Below are 15,551 nucleotides of genomic sequence, written 5' to 3'. Positions count from 1 at the left end.
GACATAAATTCGTAGAATTCTTGCAGAAATAGAGCATTGGTGGTTCAGTGGTAGAATTCTCGCCTGCCACGCGGGAGACCCGGGTCCGATTCCCGGCCAATGCAGCAGAGGTCGTGTTTTTAAGGCCATGTTAGTCGTTCCTCATAAGCGGCAGCTGTCCCCAGAGCCACGAGCACAGCGCAGCTTCTCTCACTGGTGGCTGAATGTCAGAGTTGTTGTTTCCCGCGCAGGAGACCCAGGTTCGATTCCCAGCAGAAGCAAAGCAGTGTATCTTGCTACTTTAGAAGTGGGCAACTTATCAGTGTTTTACAGGGAACTAGTGGAAGCACTCTAGACAATGCTTTTCCATGCTTGTTCAACGAAGTACAAGCAATTATGGCTCATGCACCTGTGAAAAACTCCTGAAGGCAATAAAAAGGCTGCAGGCAAGAAAGGTCATGCTTAAAGAAACCAATGAGAGTAAACTGACCTGTTTGTTGTCTCTAAAAAACACCAGAAGAAAAATGTCCAGGGTCAATGCTGACCTGCATGAAAGTGGAATAAACTGCAAGGTAAGTAATGTAAGATCCCCAAGACAGCGCTACAAGGTCACAGTTGGACAGTGGCTTGTTGGAAGAGCAGGGTAATGACTCCCAGCAAGAACTGACAAATCTGGTGCAGTCCAGGAGGCTGAGGTGCCCTGTGGTTCTTAAGGGAGCTGGTGGCCACAGAAGTTAACGCCTCTCACTTTTGATATTGACCTCCCCCACTCCCCTTTGCTCAGAGACACTTTTGCTCATATCAGTTCATCAAATACCCATGGAACTTGATCAGTTTGTCTGTCAGTTGTTCAGCTTTAGCATTGGTCGATATTACCCAGTTGAAGAGATGCATTTTAGACATAAATTCGTAGAATTCTTGCAGAAATAGAGCATTGGTGGTTCAGTGGTAGAATTCTCGCCTGCCACGCGGGAGACCCGGGTCCGATTCCCGGCCAATGCAGCAGAGGTCGTGTTTTTAAGGCCATGTTAGTCGTTCCTCATAAGCGGCAGCTGTCCCCAGAGCCACGAACACAGCGCAGCTTCTCTCACTGGTGGCTGAATGTCAGAGTTGTTGTTTCCCGCGCAGGAGACCCAGGTTCAATTCCCAGCAGAAGCAATGCAGTGTATCTTGCTACTTTAGAAGTGGGCAACTTATCAGTGTTTTACAGGGAACTAGTGGAAGCACTCTAGACAATGCTTTTCCATGCTTGTTCAACGAAGTACAAGCAATTATGGCTCATGCACCTGTGAAAAACTCCTGAAGGCAATAAAAAGGCTGCAGGCAAGAAAGGTCATGCTTAAAGAAACCAATGAGAGTAAACTGACCTGTTTGTTGTCTCTAAAAAACACCAGAAGAAAAATGTCCAGGGTCAATGCTGACCTGCATGAAAGTGGAATAAACTGCAAGGTAAGTAATGTAAGATCCCCAAGACAGCGCTACAAGGTCACAGTTGGACAGTGGCTTGTTGGAAGAGCAGGGTAATGACTCCCAGCAAGAACTGACAAATCTGGTGCAGTCCAGGAGGCTGAGGTGCCCTGTGGTTCTTAAGGGAGCTGGTGGCCACAGAAGTTAACGCCTCTCACTTTTGATATTGACCTCCCCCACTCCCCTTTGCTCAGAGACACTTTTGCTCATATCAGTTCATCAAATACCCATGGAACTTGATCAGTTTGTCTGTCAGTTGTTCAGCTTTAGCATTGGTCGATATTACCCAGTTGAAGAGATGCATTTTCCACATAAATTCGTAGAATTCTTGCAGAAATAGAGCATTGGTGGTTCAGTGGTAGAATTCTCGCCTGCCACGCGGGAGACCCGGGTCCGATTCCCGGCCAATGCAGCAGAGGTCGTGTTTTTAAGGCCATGTTAGTCGTTCCTCATAAGCGGCAGCTGTCCCCAGAGCCACGAACACAGCGCAGCTTCTCTCACTGGTGGCTGAATGTCAGAGTTGTTGTTTCCCGCGCAGGAGACCCAGGTTCAATTCCCAGCAGAAGCAAAGCAGTGTATCTTGCTACTTTAGAAGTGGGCAACTTATCAGTGTTTTACAGGGAACTAGTGGAAGCACTCTAGACAATGCTTTTCCATGCTTGTTCAACGAAGTACAAGCAATTATGGCTCATGCACCTGTGAAAAACTCCTGAAGGCAATAAAAAGGCTGCAGGCAAGAAAGGTCATGCTTAAAGAAACCAATGAGAGTAAACTGACCTGTTTGTTGTCTCTAAAAAACACCAGAAGAAAAATGTCCAGGGTCAATGCTGACCTGCATGAAAGTGGAATAAACTGCAAGGTAAGTAATGTAAGATCCCCAAGACAGCGCTACAAGGTCACAGTTGGACAGTGGCTTGTTGGAAGAGCAGGGTAATGACTCCCAGCAAGAACTGACAAATCTGGTGCAGTCCAGGAGGCTGAGGTGCCCTGTGGTTCTTAAGGGAGCTGGTGGCCACAGAAGTTAACGCCTCTCACTTTTGATATTGACCTCCCCCACTCCCCTTTGCTCAGAGACACTTTTGCTCATATCAGTTCATCAAATACCCATGGAACTTGATCAGTTTGTCTGTCAGTTGTTCAGCTTTAGCATTGGTCGATATTACCCAGTTGAAGAGATGCATTTTCCACATAAATTCGTAGAATTCTTGCAGAAATAGAGCATTGGTGGTTCAGTGGTAGAATTCTCGCCTGCCACGCGGGAGACCCAGGTCCGATTCCCGGCCAATGCAGCAAAGGTCGTGTTTTTAAGGCCATGTTAGTCGTTCTTCATAAGCGGCAGCTGTCCCCAGAGCCACGAGCACAGCGCAGCTTCACTCACTGGTGGTTGAATGTCAGAGTTGTTGTTTCCCGCGCAGGAGACCCAGGTTCTATTCCCAGCAAAAGCTAAGCAGTGTATCTTGCTACTTTAGAAGTGGGCAACTTATCAGTGTTTTACAGGGAACTAGTGGAAGCACTCTAGACAATGCTTTTCCATGCTTGTTCAACGAAGTACAAGCAATTATGGCTCATGCACCTGTGAAAAACTCCTGAAGGCAATAAAAAGGCTGCAGGCAAGAAAGGTCAGGCTTAAAGAAACCAATGAGAGTAAACTGACCTGTTTGTTGTCTCTAAAAAACACCAGAAGAAAAATGTCCAGGGGGTCAATGCTCATCTGCATGAAAGTGGAATAAACTGCAAGGTAAGTAATGTAAGATCCCCAAGACAGCGCTACAAGGTCACAGTTGGACAGTGTCTTGTTGGAAGAGCAGGGTAATGACTCCCAGCAAGAACTGACAAATCTGGTGCAGTCCAGGAGGCTGAGGTGCCCTGTGGTTCTTAAGGGAGCTGGTGGCCACAGAAGTTAACGCCTCTCACTTTTGATATTGACCTCCCCCACTCCCCTTTGCTCAGAGACACTTTTGCTCATATCAGTTCATCAAATACCCATGGAACTTGATCAGTTTGTCTGTCAGTTGTTCAGCTTTAGCATTGGTCGATATTACCCAGTTGAAGAGATGCATTTTCCACATAAATTCGTAGAATTCTTGCAGAAATAGAGCATTGGTGGTTCAGTGGTAGAATTCTCGCCTGCCACGCGGGAGACCCAGGTCCGATTCCCGGCCAATGCAGCAAAGGTCGTGTTTTTAAGGCCATGTTAGTCGTTCTTCATAAGCGGCAGCTGTCCCCAGAGCCACGAGCACAGCGCAGCTTCACTCACTGGTGGTTGAATGTCAGAGTTGTTGTTTCCCGCGCAGGAGACCCAGGTTCTATTCCCAGCAAAAGCTAAGCAGTGTATCTTGCTACTTTAGAAGTGGGCAACTTATCAGTGTTTTACAGGGAACTAGTGGAAGCACTCTAGACAATGCTTTTCCATGCTTGTTCAACGAAGTACAAGCAATTATGGCTCATGCACCTGTGAAAAACTCCTGAAGGCAATAAAAAGGCTGCAGGCAAGAAAGGTCAGGCTTAAAGAAACCAATGAGAGTAAACTGACCTGTTTGTTGTCTCTAAAAAACACCAGAAGAAAAATGTCCAGGGTCAATGCTGACCTGCATGAAAGTGGAATAAACTGCAAGGTAAGTAATGTAAGATCCCCAAGACAGCGCTACAAGGTCACAGTTGGACAGTGGCTTGTTGGAAGAGCAGGGTAATGACTCCCAGCAAGAACTGACAAATCTGGTGCAGTCCAGGAGGCTGAGGTGCCCTGTGGTTCTTAAGGGAGCTGGTGGCCACAGAAGTTAACGCCTCTCACTTTTGATATTGACCTCCCCCACTCCCCTTTGCTCAGAGACACTTTTGCTCATATCAGTTCATCAAATACCCATGGAACTTGATCAGTTTGTCTGTCAGTTGTTCAGCTTTAGCATTGGTCGATATTACCCAGTTGAAGAGATGCATTTTCCACATAAATTCGTAGAATTCTTGCAGAAATAGAGCATTGGTGGTTCAGTGGTAGAATTCTCGCCTGCCACGCGGGAGACCCGGGTCCGATTCCTGGCCAATGCAGCAGAGGTCGTGTTTTTAAGGCCATGTTAGTCGTTCCTCATAAGCGGCAGCTGTCCCCAGAGCCACGAACACTGCGCAGCTTCTCTCACTGGTGGCTGAATGTCAGAGTTGTTGTTTCCCGCGCAGGAGACCCAGGTTCAATTCCCAGCAGAAGCAAAGCAGTGTATCTTGCTACTTTAGAAGTGGGCAACTTATCAGTGTTTTACAGGGAACTAGTGGAAGCACTCTAGACAATGCTTTTCCATGCTTGTTCAACGAAGTACAAGCAATTATGGCTCATGCACCTGTGAAAAACTCCTGAAGGCAATAAAAAGGCTGCAGGCAAGAAAGGTCATGCTTAAAGAAACCAATGAGAGTAAACTGACCTGTTTGTTGTCTCTAAAAAACACCAGAAGAAAAATGTCCAGGGTCAATGCTGACCTGCATGAAAGTGGAATAAACTGCAAGGTAAGTAATGTAAGATCCCCAAGACAGCGCTACAAGGTCACAGTTGGACAGTGGCTTGTTGGAAGAGCAGGGTAATGACTCCCAGCAAGAACTGACAAATCTGGTGCAGTCCAGGAGGCTGAGGTGCCCTGTGGTTCTTAAGGGAGCTGGTGGCCACAGAAGTTAACGCCTCTCACTTTTGATATTGACCTCCCCCACTCCCCTTTGCTCAGAGACACTTTTGCTCATATCAGTTCATCAAATACCCATGGAACTTGATCAGTTTGTCTGTCAGTTGTTCAGCTTTAGCATTGGTCGATATTACCCAGTTGAAGAGATGCATTTTCCACATAAATTTGTAGAATTCTTGCAGAAATAGAGCATTGGTGGTTCAGTGGTAGAATTCTCGCCTGCCACGCGGGAGACCCGGGTCCGATTCCCGGCCAATGCAGCAGAGGTCGTGTTTTTAAGGCCATGTTAGTCGTTCTTCATAAGCGGCAGCTGTCCCCAGAGCCACGAGCACAGCGCAGCTTCACTCACTGGTGGTTGAATGTCAGAGTTGTTGTTTCCCGCGCAGGAGACCCAGGTTCTATTCCCAGCAAAAGCTAAGCAGTGTATCTTGCTACTTTAGAAGTGGGCAACTTATCAGTGTTTTACAGGGAACTAGTGGAAGCACTCTAGACAATGCTTTTCCATGCTTGTTCAACGAAGTACAAGCAATTATGGCTCATGCACCTGTGAAAAACTCCTGAAGGCAATAAAAAGGCTGCAGGCAAGAAAGGTCATGCTTAAAGAAACCAATGAGAGTAAACTGACCTGTTTGTTGTCTCTAAAAAACACCAGAAGAAAAATGTCCAGGGTCAATGCTGACCTGCATGAAAGTGGAATAAACTGCAAGGTAAGTAATGTAAGATCCCCAAGACAGCGCTACAAGGTCACAGTTGGACAGTGGCTTGTTGGAAGAGCAGGGTAATGACTCCCAGCAAGAACTGACAAATCTGGTGCAGTCCAGGAGGCTGAGGTGCCCTGTGGTTCTTAAGGGAGCTGGTGGCCACAGAAGTTAACGCCTCTCACTTTTGATATTGACCTCCCCCACTCCCCTTTGCTCAGAGACACTTTTGCTCATATCAGTTCATCAAATACCCATGGAACTTGATCAGTTTGTCTGTCAGTTGTTCAGCTTTAGCATTGGTCGATATTACCCAGTTGAAGAGATGCATTTTCCACATAAATTCGTAGAATTCTTGCAGAAATAGAGCATTGGTGGTTCAGTGGTAGAATTCTCGCCTGCCACGCGGGAGACCCGGGTCCGATTCCCGGCCAATGCAGCAGAGGTCGTGTTTTTAAGGCCATGTTAGTCGTTCCTCATAAGCGGCAGCTGTCCCCAGAGCCACGAACACAGCGCAGCTTCTCTCACTGGTGGCTGAATGTCAGAGTTGTTGTTTCCCGCGCAGGAGACCCAGGTTCGATTCCCAGCAGAAGCAAAGCAGTGTATCTTGCTACTTTAGAAGTGGGCAACTTATCAGTGTTTTACAGGGAACTAGTGGAAGCACTCTAGACAATGCTTTTCCATGCTTGTTCAACGAAGTACAAGCAATTATGGCTCATGCACCTGTGAAAAACTCCTGAAGGCAATAAAAAGGCTGCAGGCAAGAAAGGTCATGCTTAAAGAAACCAATGAGAGTAAACTGACCTGTTTGTTGTCTCTAAAAAACACCAGAAGAAAAATGTACAGGGTCAATGCTGACCTGCATGAAAGTGGAATAAACTGCAAGGTAAGTAATGTAAGATCCCCAAGACAGCGCTACAAGGTCACAGTTGGACAGTGGCTTGTTGGAAGAGCAGGGTAATGACTCCCAGCAAGAACTGACAAATCTGGTGCAGTCCAGGAGGCTGAGGTGCCCTGTGGTTCTTAAGGGAGCTGGTGGCCACAGAAGTTAACGCCTCTCACTTTTGATATTGACCTCCCCCACTCCCCTTTGCTCAGAGACACTTTTGCTCATATCAGTTCATCAAATACCCATGGAACTTGATCAGTTTGTCTGTCAGTTGTTCAGCTTTAGCATTGGTCGATATTACCCAGTTGAAGAGATGCATTTTCGACATAAATTCGTAGAATTCTTGCAGAAATAGAGCATTGGTGGTTCAGTGGTAGAATTCTCGCCTGCCACGCGGGAGACCCGGGTCCGATTCCTGGCCAATGCAGCAGAGGTCGTGTTTTTAAGGCCATGTTAGTCGTTCCTCATAAGCGGCAGCTGTCCCCAGAGCCACGAACACAGCGCAGCTTCTCTCACTGGTGGCTGAATGTCAGAGTTGTTGTTTCCCGCGCAGGAGACCCAGGTTCAATTCCCAGCAGAAGCAAAGCAGTGTATCTTGCTACTTTAGAAGTGGGCAACTTATCAGTGTTTTACAGGGAACTAGTGGAAGCACTCTAGACAATGCTTTTCCATGCTTGTTCAACGAAGTACAAGCAATTATGGCTCATGCACCTGTGAAAAACTCCTGAAGGCAATAAAAAGGCTGCAGGCAAGAAAGGTCATGCTTAAAGAAACCAATGAGAGTAAACTGACCTGTTTGTTGTCTCTAAAAAACACCAGAAGAAAAATGTCCAGGGTCAATGCTGACCTGCATGAAAGTGGAATAAACTGCAAGGTAAGTAATGTAAGATCCCCAAGACAGCGCTACAAGGTCACAGTTGGACAGTGGCTTGTTGGAAGAGCAGGGTAATGACTCCCAGCAAGAACTGACAAATCTGGTGCAGTCCAGGAGGCTGGGGTGCCCTGTGGTTCTTAAGGGAGCTGGTGGCCACAGAAGTTAACGCCTCTCACTTTTGATATTGACCTCCCCCACTCCCCTTTGCTCAGAGACACTTTTGCTCATATCAGTTCATCAAATACCCATGGAACTTGATCAGTTTGTCTGTCAGTTGTTCAGCTTTAGCATTGGTCGATATTACCCAGTTGAAGAGATGCATTTTCCACATAAATTCGTAGAATTCTTGCAGAAATAGAGCATTGGTGGTTCAGTGGTAGAATTCTCGCCTGCCACGCGGGAGACCCGGGTCCGATTCCCGGCCAATGCAGCAGAGGTCGTGTTTTTAAGGCCATGTTAGTCGTTCTTCATAAGCGGCAGCTGTCCCCAGAGCCACGAGCACAGCGCAGCTTCACTCACTGGTGGTTGAATGTCAGAGTTGTTGTTTCCCGCGCAGGAGACCCAGGTTCTATTCCCAGCAAAAGCTAAGCAGTGTATCTTGCTACTTTAGAAGTGGGCAACTTATCAGTGTTTTACAGGGAACTAGTGGAAGCACTCTAGACAATGCTTTTCCATGCTTGTTCAACGAAGTACAAGCAATTATGGCTCATGCACCTGTGAAAAACTCCTGAAGGCAATAAAAAGGCTGCAGGCAAGAAAGGTCAGGCTTAAAGAAACCAATGAGAGTAAACTGAGCTGTTTGTTGTCTCTAAAAAACACCAGAAGAAAAATGTCCAGGGGGTCAATGCTGATCTGCATGAAAGTGGAATAAACTGCAAGGTAAGTAATGTAAGATCCCCAAGACAGCGCTACAAGGTCACAGTTGGACAGTGTCTTGTTGGAAGAGCAGGGTAATGACTCCCAGCAAGAACTGACAAATCTGGTGCAGTCCAGGAGGCTGAGGTGCCCTGTGGTTCTTAAGGGAGCTGGTGGCCACAGAAGTTAACGCCTCTCACTTTTGATATTGACCTCCCCCACTCCCCTTTGCTCAGAGACACTTTTGCTCATATCAGTTCATCAAATACCCATGGAACTTGATCAGTTTGTCTGTCAGTTGTTCAGCTTTAGCATTGGTCGATATTACCCAGTTGAAGAGATGCATTTTCCACATAAATTCGTAGAATTCATGCAGAAATAGAGCATTGGTGGTTCAGTGGTAGAATTCTCGCCTGCCACGCGGGAGACCCGGGTCCGATTCCCGGCCAATGCAGCAGAGGTCGTGTTTTTAAGGCCATGTTAGTCGTTCCTCATAAGCGGCAGCTGTCCCCAGAGCCACGAGCACAGCGCAGCTTCTCTCACTGGTGGCTGAATGTCAGAGTTGTTGTTTCCCGCGCAGGAGACCCAGGTTCGATTCCCAGCAGAAGCAAAGCAGTGTATCTTGCTACTTCAGAAGTGGGCAACTTATCAGTGTTTTACAGGGAACTAGTGGAAGCACTCTAGACAATGCTTTTCCATGCTTGTTCAACGAAGTACAAGCAATTATGGCTCATGCACCTGTGAAAAACTCCTGAAGGCAATAAAAAGGCTGCAGGCAAGAAAGGTCATGCTTAAAGAAACCAATGAGAGTAAACTGACCTGTTTGTTGTCTCTAAAAAACACCAGAAGAAAAATGTCCAGGGTCAATGCTGACCTGCATGAAAGTGGAATAAACTGCAAGGTAAGTAATGTAAGATCCCCAAGACAGCGCTACAAGGTCACAGTTGGACAGTGGCTTGTTGGAAGAGCAGGGTAATGACTCCCAGCAAGAACTGACAAATCTGGTGCAGTCCAGGAGGCTGAGGTGCCCTGTGGTTCTTAAGGGAGCTGGTGGCCACAGAAGTTAACGCCTCTCACTTTTGATATTGACCTCCCCCACTCCCCTTTGCTCAGAGACACTTTTGCTCATATCAGTTCATCAAATACCCATGGAACTTGATCAGTTTGTCTGTCAGTTGTTCAGCTTTAGCATTGGTCGATATTACCCAGTTGAAGAGATGCATTTTCCACATAAATTCGTAGAATTCTCGCAGAAATAGAGCATTGGTGGTTCAGTGGTAGAATTCTCGCCTGCCACGCGGGAGACCCGGGTCCGATTCCCGGCCAATGCAGCAGAGGTCGTGTTTTTAAGGCCATGTTAGTCGTTCCTCATAAGCGGCAGCTGTCCCCAGAGCCACGAACACAGCGCAGCTTCTCTCACTGGTGGCTGAATGTCAGAGTTGTTGTTTCCCGCGCAGGAGACCCAGGTTCAATTCCCAGCAGAAGCAAAGCAGTGTATCTTGCTACTTTAGAAGTGGGCAACTTATCAGTGTTTTACAGGGAACTAGTGGAAGCACTCTAGACAATGCTTTTCCATGCTTGTTCAACGAAGTACAAGCAATTATGGCTCATGCACCTGTGAAAAACTCCTGAAGGCAATAAAAAGGCTGCAGGCAAGAAAGGTCATGCTTAAAGAAACCAATGAGAGTAAACTGACCTGTTTGTTGTCTCTAAAAAACACCAGAAGAAAAATGTCCAGGGTCAATGCTGACCTGCATGAAAGTGGAATAAACTGCAAGGTAAGTAATGTAAGATCCCCAAGACAGCGCTACAAGGTCACAGTTGGACAGTGGCTTGTTGGAAGAGCAGGGTAATGACTCCCAGCAAGAACTGACAAATCTGGTGCAGTCCAGGAGGCTGAGGTGCCCTGTGGTTCTTAAGGGAGCTGGTGGCCACAGAAGTTAACGCCTCTCACTTTTGATATTGACCTCCCCCACTCCCCTTTGCTCAGAGACACTTTTGCTCATATCAGTTCATCAAATACCCATGGAACTTGATCAGTTTGTCTGTCAGTTGTTCAGCTTTAGCATTGGTCGATATTACCCAGTTGAAGAGATGCATTTTCCACATAAATTCGTAGAATTCTTGCAGAAATAGAGCATTGGTGGTTCAGTGGTAGAATTCTCGCCTGCCACGCGGGAGACCCGGGTCCGATTCCCGGCCAATGCAGCAAAGGTCGTGTTTTTAAGGCCATGTTAGTCGTTCTTCATAAGCGGCAGCTGTCCCCAGAGCCACGAGCACAGCGCAGCTTCACTCACTGGTGGTTGAATGTCAGAGTTGTTGTTTCCCGCGCAGGAGACCCAGGTTCTATTCCCAGCAAAAGCTAAGCAGTGTATCTTGCTACTTTAGAAGTGGGCAACTTATCAGTGTTTTACAGGGAACTAGTGGAAGCACTCTAGACAATGCTTTTCCATGCTTGTTCAACGAAGTACAAGCAATTATGGCTCATGCACCTGTGAAAAACTCCTGAAGGCAATAAAAAGGCTGCAGGCAAGAAAGGTCAGGCTTAAAGAAACCAATGAGAGTAAACTGACCTGTTTGTTGTCTCTAAAAAACACCAGAAGAAAAATGTCCAGGGGGTCAATGCTGATCTGCATGAAAGTGGAATAAACTGCAAGGTAAGTAATGTAAGATCCCCAAGACAGCGCTACAAGGTCACAGTTGGACAGTGTCTTGTTGGAAGAGCAGGGTAATGACTCCCAGCAAGAACTGACAAATCTGGTGCAGTCCAGGAGGCTGAGGTGCCCTGTGGTTCTTAAGGGAGCTGGTGGCCACAGAAGTTAACGCCTCTCACTTTTGATATTGACCTCCCCCACTCCCCTTTGCTCAGAGACACTTTTGCTCATATCAGTTCATCAAATACCCATGGAACTTGATCAGTTTGTCTGTCAGTTGTTCAGCTTTAGCATTGGTCGATATTACCCAGTTGAAGAGATGCATTTTCCACATAAATTCGTAGAATTCATGCAGAAATAGAGCATTGGTGGTTCAGTGGTAGAATTCTCGCCTGCCACGCGGGAGACCCGGGTCCGATTCCCGGCCAATGCAGCAGAGGTCGTGTTTTTAAGGCCATGTTAGTCGTTCCTCATAAGCGGCAGCTGTCCCCAGAGCCACGAGCACAGCGCAGCTTCTCTCACTGGTGGCTGAATGTCAGAGTTGTTGTTTCCCGCGCAGGAGACCCAGGTTCGATTCCCAGCAGAAGCAAAGCAGTGTATCTTGCTACTTTAGAAGTGGGCAACTTATCAGTGTTTTACAGGGAACTAGTGGAAGCACTCTAGACAATGCTTTTCCATGCTTGTTCAACGAAGTACAAGCAATTATGGCTCATGCACCTGTGAAAAACTCCTGAAGGCAATAAAAAGGCTGCAGGCAAGAAAGGTCATGCTTAAAGAAACCAATGAGAGTAAACTGACCTGTTTGTTGTCTCTAAAAAACACCAGAAGAAAAATGTCCAGGGTCAATGCTGACCTGCATGAAAGTGGAATAAACTGCAAGGTAAGTAATGTAAGATCCCCAAGACAGCGCTACAAGGTCACAGTTGGACAGTGGCTTGTTGGAAGAGCAGGGTAATGACTCCCAGCAAGAACTGACAAATCTGGTGCAGTCCAGGAGGCTGAGGTGCCCTGTGGTTCTTAAGGGAGCTGGTGGCCACAGAAGTTAACGCCTCTCACTTTTGATATTGACCTCCCCCACTCCCCTTTGCTCAGAGACACTTTTGCTCATATCAGTTCATCAAATACCCATGGAACTTGATCAGTTTGTCTGTCAGTTGTTCAGCTTTAGCATTGGTCGATATTACCCAGTTGAAGAGATGCATTTTCGACATAAATTCGTAGAATTCTTGCAGAAATAGAGCATTGGTGGTTCAGTGGTAGAATTCTCGCCTGCCACGCGGGAGACCCGGGTCCGATTCCCGGCCAATGCAGCAGAGGTCGTGTTTTTAAGGCCATGTTAGTCGTTCCTCATAAGCGGCAGCTGTCCCCAGAGCCACGAACACAGCGCAGCTTCTCTCACTGGTGGCTGAATGTCAGAGTTGTTGTTTCCCGCGCAGGAGAGCCAGGTTCAATTCCCAGCAGAAGCAAAGCAGTGTATCTTGCTACTTTAGAAGTGGGCAACTTATCAGTGTTTTACAGGGAACTAGTGGAAGCACTCTAGACAATGCTTTTCCATGCTTGTTCAACGAAGTACAAGCAATTATGGCTCATGCACCTGTGAAAAACTCCTGAAGGCAATAAAAAGGCTGCAGGCAAGAAAGGTCATGCTTAAAGAAACCAATGAGAGTAAACTGACCTGTTTGTTGTCTCTAAAAAACACCAGAAGAAAAATGTCCAGGGTCAATGCTGACCTGCATGAAAGTGGAATAAACTGCAAGGTAAGTAATGTAAGATCCCCAAGACAGCGCTACAAGGTCACAGTTGGACAGTGGCTTGTTGGAAGAGCAGGGTAATGACTCCCAGCAAGAACTGACAAATCTGGTGCAGTCCAGGAGGCTGAGGTGCCCTGTGGTTCTTAAGGGAGCTGGTGGCCACAGAAGTTAACGCCTCTCACTTTTGATATTGACCTCCCCCACTCCCCTTTGCTCAGAGACACTTTTGCTCATATCAGTTCATCAAATACCCATGGAACTTGATCAGTTTGTCTGTCAGTTGTTCAGCTTTAGCATTGGTCGATATTACCCAGTTGAAGAGATGCATTTTCCACATAAATTCGTAGAATTCTTGCAGAAATAGAGCATTGGTGGTTCAGTGGTAGAATTCTCGCCTGCCACGCGGGAGACCCGGGTCCGATTCCCGGCCAATGCAGCAGAGGTCGTGTTTTTAAGGCCATGTTAGTCGTTCCTCATAAGCGGCAGCTGTCCCCAGAGCCACGAGCACAGCGCAGCTTCTCTCACTGGTGGCTGAATGTCAGAGTTGTTGTTTCCCGCGCAGGAGACCCAGGTTCGATTCCCAGCAGAAGCAAAGCAGTGTATCTTGCTACTTTAGAAGTGGGCAACTTATCAGTGTTTTACAGGGAACTAGTGGAAGCACTCTAGACAATGCTTTTCCATGCTTGTTCAACGAAGTACAAGCAATTATGGCTCATGCACCTGTGAAAAACTCCTGAAGGCAATAAAAAGGCTGCAGGCAAGAAAGGTCATGCTTAAAGAAACCAATGAGAGTAAACTGACCTGATTGTTGTCTCTAAAAAACACCAGAAGAAAAATGTCCAAGGTCAATGCTGACCTGCATGAAAGTGGAATAAACTGCAAGGTAAGTAATGTAAGATCCCCAAGACAGCGCTACAAGGTCACAGTTGGACAGTGGCTTGTTGGAAGAGCAGGGTAATGACTCCCAGCAAGAACTGACAAATCTGGTGCAGTCCAGGAGGCTGAGGTGCCCTGTGGTTCTTAAGGGAGCTGGTGGCCACAGAAGTTAACGCCTCTCACTTTTGATATTGACCTCCCCCACTCCCCTTTGCTCAGAGACACTTTTGCTCATATCAGTTCATCAAATACCCATGGAACTTGATCAGTTTGTCTGTCAGTTGTTCAGCTTTAGCATTGGTCGATATTACCCAGTTGAAGAGATGCATTTTCCACATAAATTCGTAGAATTCTTGCAGAAATAGAGCATTGGTGGTTCAGTGGTAGAATTCTCGCCTGCCACGCGGGAGACCCGGGTCCGATTCCCGGCCAATGCAGCAGAGGTCGTGTTTTTAAGGCCATGTTAGTCGTTCCTCATAAGCGGCAGCTGTCCCCAGAGCCACGAACACAGCGCAGCTTCTCTCACTGGTGGCTGAATGTCAGAGTTGTTGTTTCCCGCGCAGGAGACCCAGGTTCAATTCCCAGCAGAAGCAAAGCAGTGTATCTTGCTACTTTAGAAGTGGGCAACTTATCAGTGTTTTACAGGGAACTAGTGGAAGCACTCTAGACAATGCTTTTCCATGCTTGTTCAACGAAGTACAAGCAATTATGGCTCATGCACCTGTGAAAAACTCCTGAAGGCAATAAAAAGGCTGCAGGCAAGAAAGGTCATGCTTAAAGAAACCAATGAGAGTAAACTGACCTGTTTGTTGTCTCTAAAAAACACCAGAAGAAAAATGTCCAGGGTCAATGCTGACCTGCATGAAAGTGGAATAAACTGCAAGGTAAGTAATGTAAGATCCCCAAGACAGCGCTACAAGGTCACAGTTGGACAATGGCTTGTTGGAAGAGCAGGGTAATGACTCCCAGCAAGAACTGACAAATCTGGTGCAGTCCAGGAGGCTGAGGTGCCCTGTGGTTCTTAAGGGAGCTGGTGGCCACAGAAGTTAACGCCTCTCACTTTTGATATTGACCTCCCCCACTCCCCTTTGCTCAGAGACACTTTTGCTCATATCAGTTCATCAAATACCCATGGAACTTGATCAGTTTGTCTGTCAGTTGTTCAGCTTTAGCATTGGTCGATATTACCCAGTTGAAGAGATGCATTTTCCACATAAATTCGTAGAATTCTTGCAGAAATAGAGCATTGGTGGTTCAGTGGTAGAATTCTCGCCTGCCACGCGGGAGACCCGGGTCCGATTCCCGGCCAATGCAGCAGAGGTCGTGTTTTTAAGGCCATGTTAGTCGTTCCTCATAAGCGGCAGCTGTCCCCAGAGCCACGAGCACAGCGCAGCTTCTCTCACTGGTGGCTGAATGTCAGAGTTGTTGTTTCCCGCGCAGGAGACCCAGGTTCGATTCCCAGCAGAAGCAAAGCAGTGTATCTTGCTACTTTAGAAGTGGGCAACTTATCAGTGTTTTACAGGGAACTAGTGGAAGCACTCTAGACAATGCTTTTCCATGCTTGTTCAACGAAGTACAAGCAATTATGGCTCATGCACCTGTGAAAAACTCCTGAAGGCAATAAAAAGGCTGCAGGCAAGAAAGGTCATGCTTAAAGAAACCAATGAGAGTAAACTGACCTGTTTGTTGTCTCTAAAAAACACCAGAAGAAAAATGTCCAGGGTCAATGCTGACCTGCATGAAAGTGGAATAAACTGCAAGGTAAGTAATGTAAGATCCCCAAGACAGCGCTACAAGGTCACAGTTGGACAGTGGCTTGTTGGAAGAGCAGGGTAATGACTCCCAG

The 15,551-nt window shown here is 46.9% G+C and overlaps 14 non-coding genes across 14 annotated transcripts; all 14 read left to right on the top strand.

Annotated features, from left to right (window-relative positions):
- Positions 1 to 33: 33 nt before the first annotated feature.
- On the top strand, positions 34 to 104 carry trnag-gcc (transfer RNA glycine (anticodon GCC)). The gene has a single exon. It is a non-coding gene; the product is annotated as a tRNA-Gly (tRNA).
- Positions 105 to 910: 806 nt separating this feature from the next.
- On the top strand, positions 911 to 981 carry trnag-gcc (transfer RNA glycine (anticodon GCC)). The gene has a single exon. It is a non-coding gene; the product is annotated as a tRNA-Gly (tRNA).
- Positions 982 to 1,787: 806 nt separating this feature from the next.
- trnag-gcc (transfer RNA glycine (anticodon GCC)) lies at positions 1,788 to 1,858 on the top strand. Its single transcript has one exon. It is a non-coding gene; the product is annotated as a tRNA-Gly (tRNA).
- Positions 1,859 to 5,297: 3,439 nt separating this feature from the next.
- On the top strand, positions 5,298 to 5,368 carry trnag-gcc (transfer RNA glycine (anticodon GCC)). Its single transcript has one exon. It is a non-coding gene; the product is annotated as a tRNA-Gly (tRNA).
- An 806-nt stretch (positions 5,369 to 6,174) lies between these two features.
- On the top strand, positions 6,175 to 6,245 carry trnag-gcc (transfer RNA glycine (anticodon GCC)). The gene has a single exon. It is a non-coding gene; the product is annotated as a tRNA-Gly (tRNA).
- A 1,683-nt stretch (positions 6,246 to 7,928) lies between these two features.
- Positions 7,929 to 7,999, top strand: trnag-gcc (transfer RNA glycine (anticodon GCC)). Its single transcript has one exon. It is a non-coding gene; the product is annotated as a tRNA-Gly (tRNA).
- Positions 8,000 to 8,807: 808 nt separating this feature from the next.
- On the top strand, positions 8,808 to 8,878 carry trnag-gcc (transfer RNA glycine (anticodon GCC)). Its single transcript has one exon. It is a non-coding gene; the product is annotated as a tRNA-Gly (tRNA).
- Positions 8,879 to 9,684: 806 nt separating this feature from the next.
- On the top strand, positions 9,685 to 9,755 carry trnag-gcc (transfer RNA glycine (anticodon GCC)). Its single transcript has one exon. It is a non-coding gene; the product is annotated as a tRNA-Gly (tRNA).
- An 806-nt stretch (positions 9,756 to 10,561) lies between these two features.
- Positions 10,562 to 10,632, top strand: trnag-gcc (transfer RNA glycine (anticodon GCC)). Its single transcript has one exon. It is a non-coding gene; the product is annotated as a tRNA-Gly (tRNA).
- Positions 10,633 to 11,440: 808 nt separating this feature from the next.
- Positions 11,441 to 11,511, top strand: trnag-gcc (transfer RNA glycine (anticodon GCC)). Its single transcript has one exon. It is a non-coding gene; the product is annotated as a tRNA-Gly (tRNA).
- Positions 11,512 to 12,317: 806 nt separating this feature from the next.
- On the top strand, positions 12,318 to 12,388 carry trnag-gcc (transfer RNA glycine (anticodon GCC)). Its single transcript has one exon. It is a non-coding gene; the product is annotated as a tRNA-Gly (tRNA).
- An 806-nt stretch (positions 12,389 to 13,194) lies between these two features.
- Positions 13,195 to 13,265, top strand: trnag-gcc (transfer RNA glycine (anticodon GCC)). The gene has a single exon. It is a non-coding gene; the product is annotated as a tRNA-Gly (tRNA).
- Positions 13,266 to 14,071: 806 nt separating this feature from the next.
- On the top strand, positions 14,072 to 14,142 carry trnag-gcc (transfer RNA glycine (anticodon GCC)). Its single transcript has one exon. It is a non-coding gene; the product is annotated as a tRNA-Gly (tRNA).
- An 806-nt stretch (positions 14,143 to 14,948) lies between these two features.
- Positions 14,949 to 15,019, top strand: trnag-gcc (transfer RNA glycine (anticodon GCC)). Its single transcript has one exon. It is a non-coding gene; the product is annotated as a tRNA-Gly (tRNA).
- The last annotated feature ends 532 nt before the right edge of the window (positions 15,020 to 15,551 follow it).

Source organism: Carassius gibelio, chromosome B19 (genome assembly GCF_023724105.1).
Source record: "Carassius gibelio isolate Cgi1373 ecotype wild population from Czech Republic chromosome B19, carGib1.2-hapl.c, whole genome shotgun sequence".
In the NCBI taxonomy this organism is placed as follows: Eukaryota; Metazoa; Chordata; class Actinopteri; order Cypriniformes; family Cyprinidae; genus Carassius; species Carassius gibelio.
This window is presented reverse-complemented; position numbering and strand designations above follow the sequence as displayed.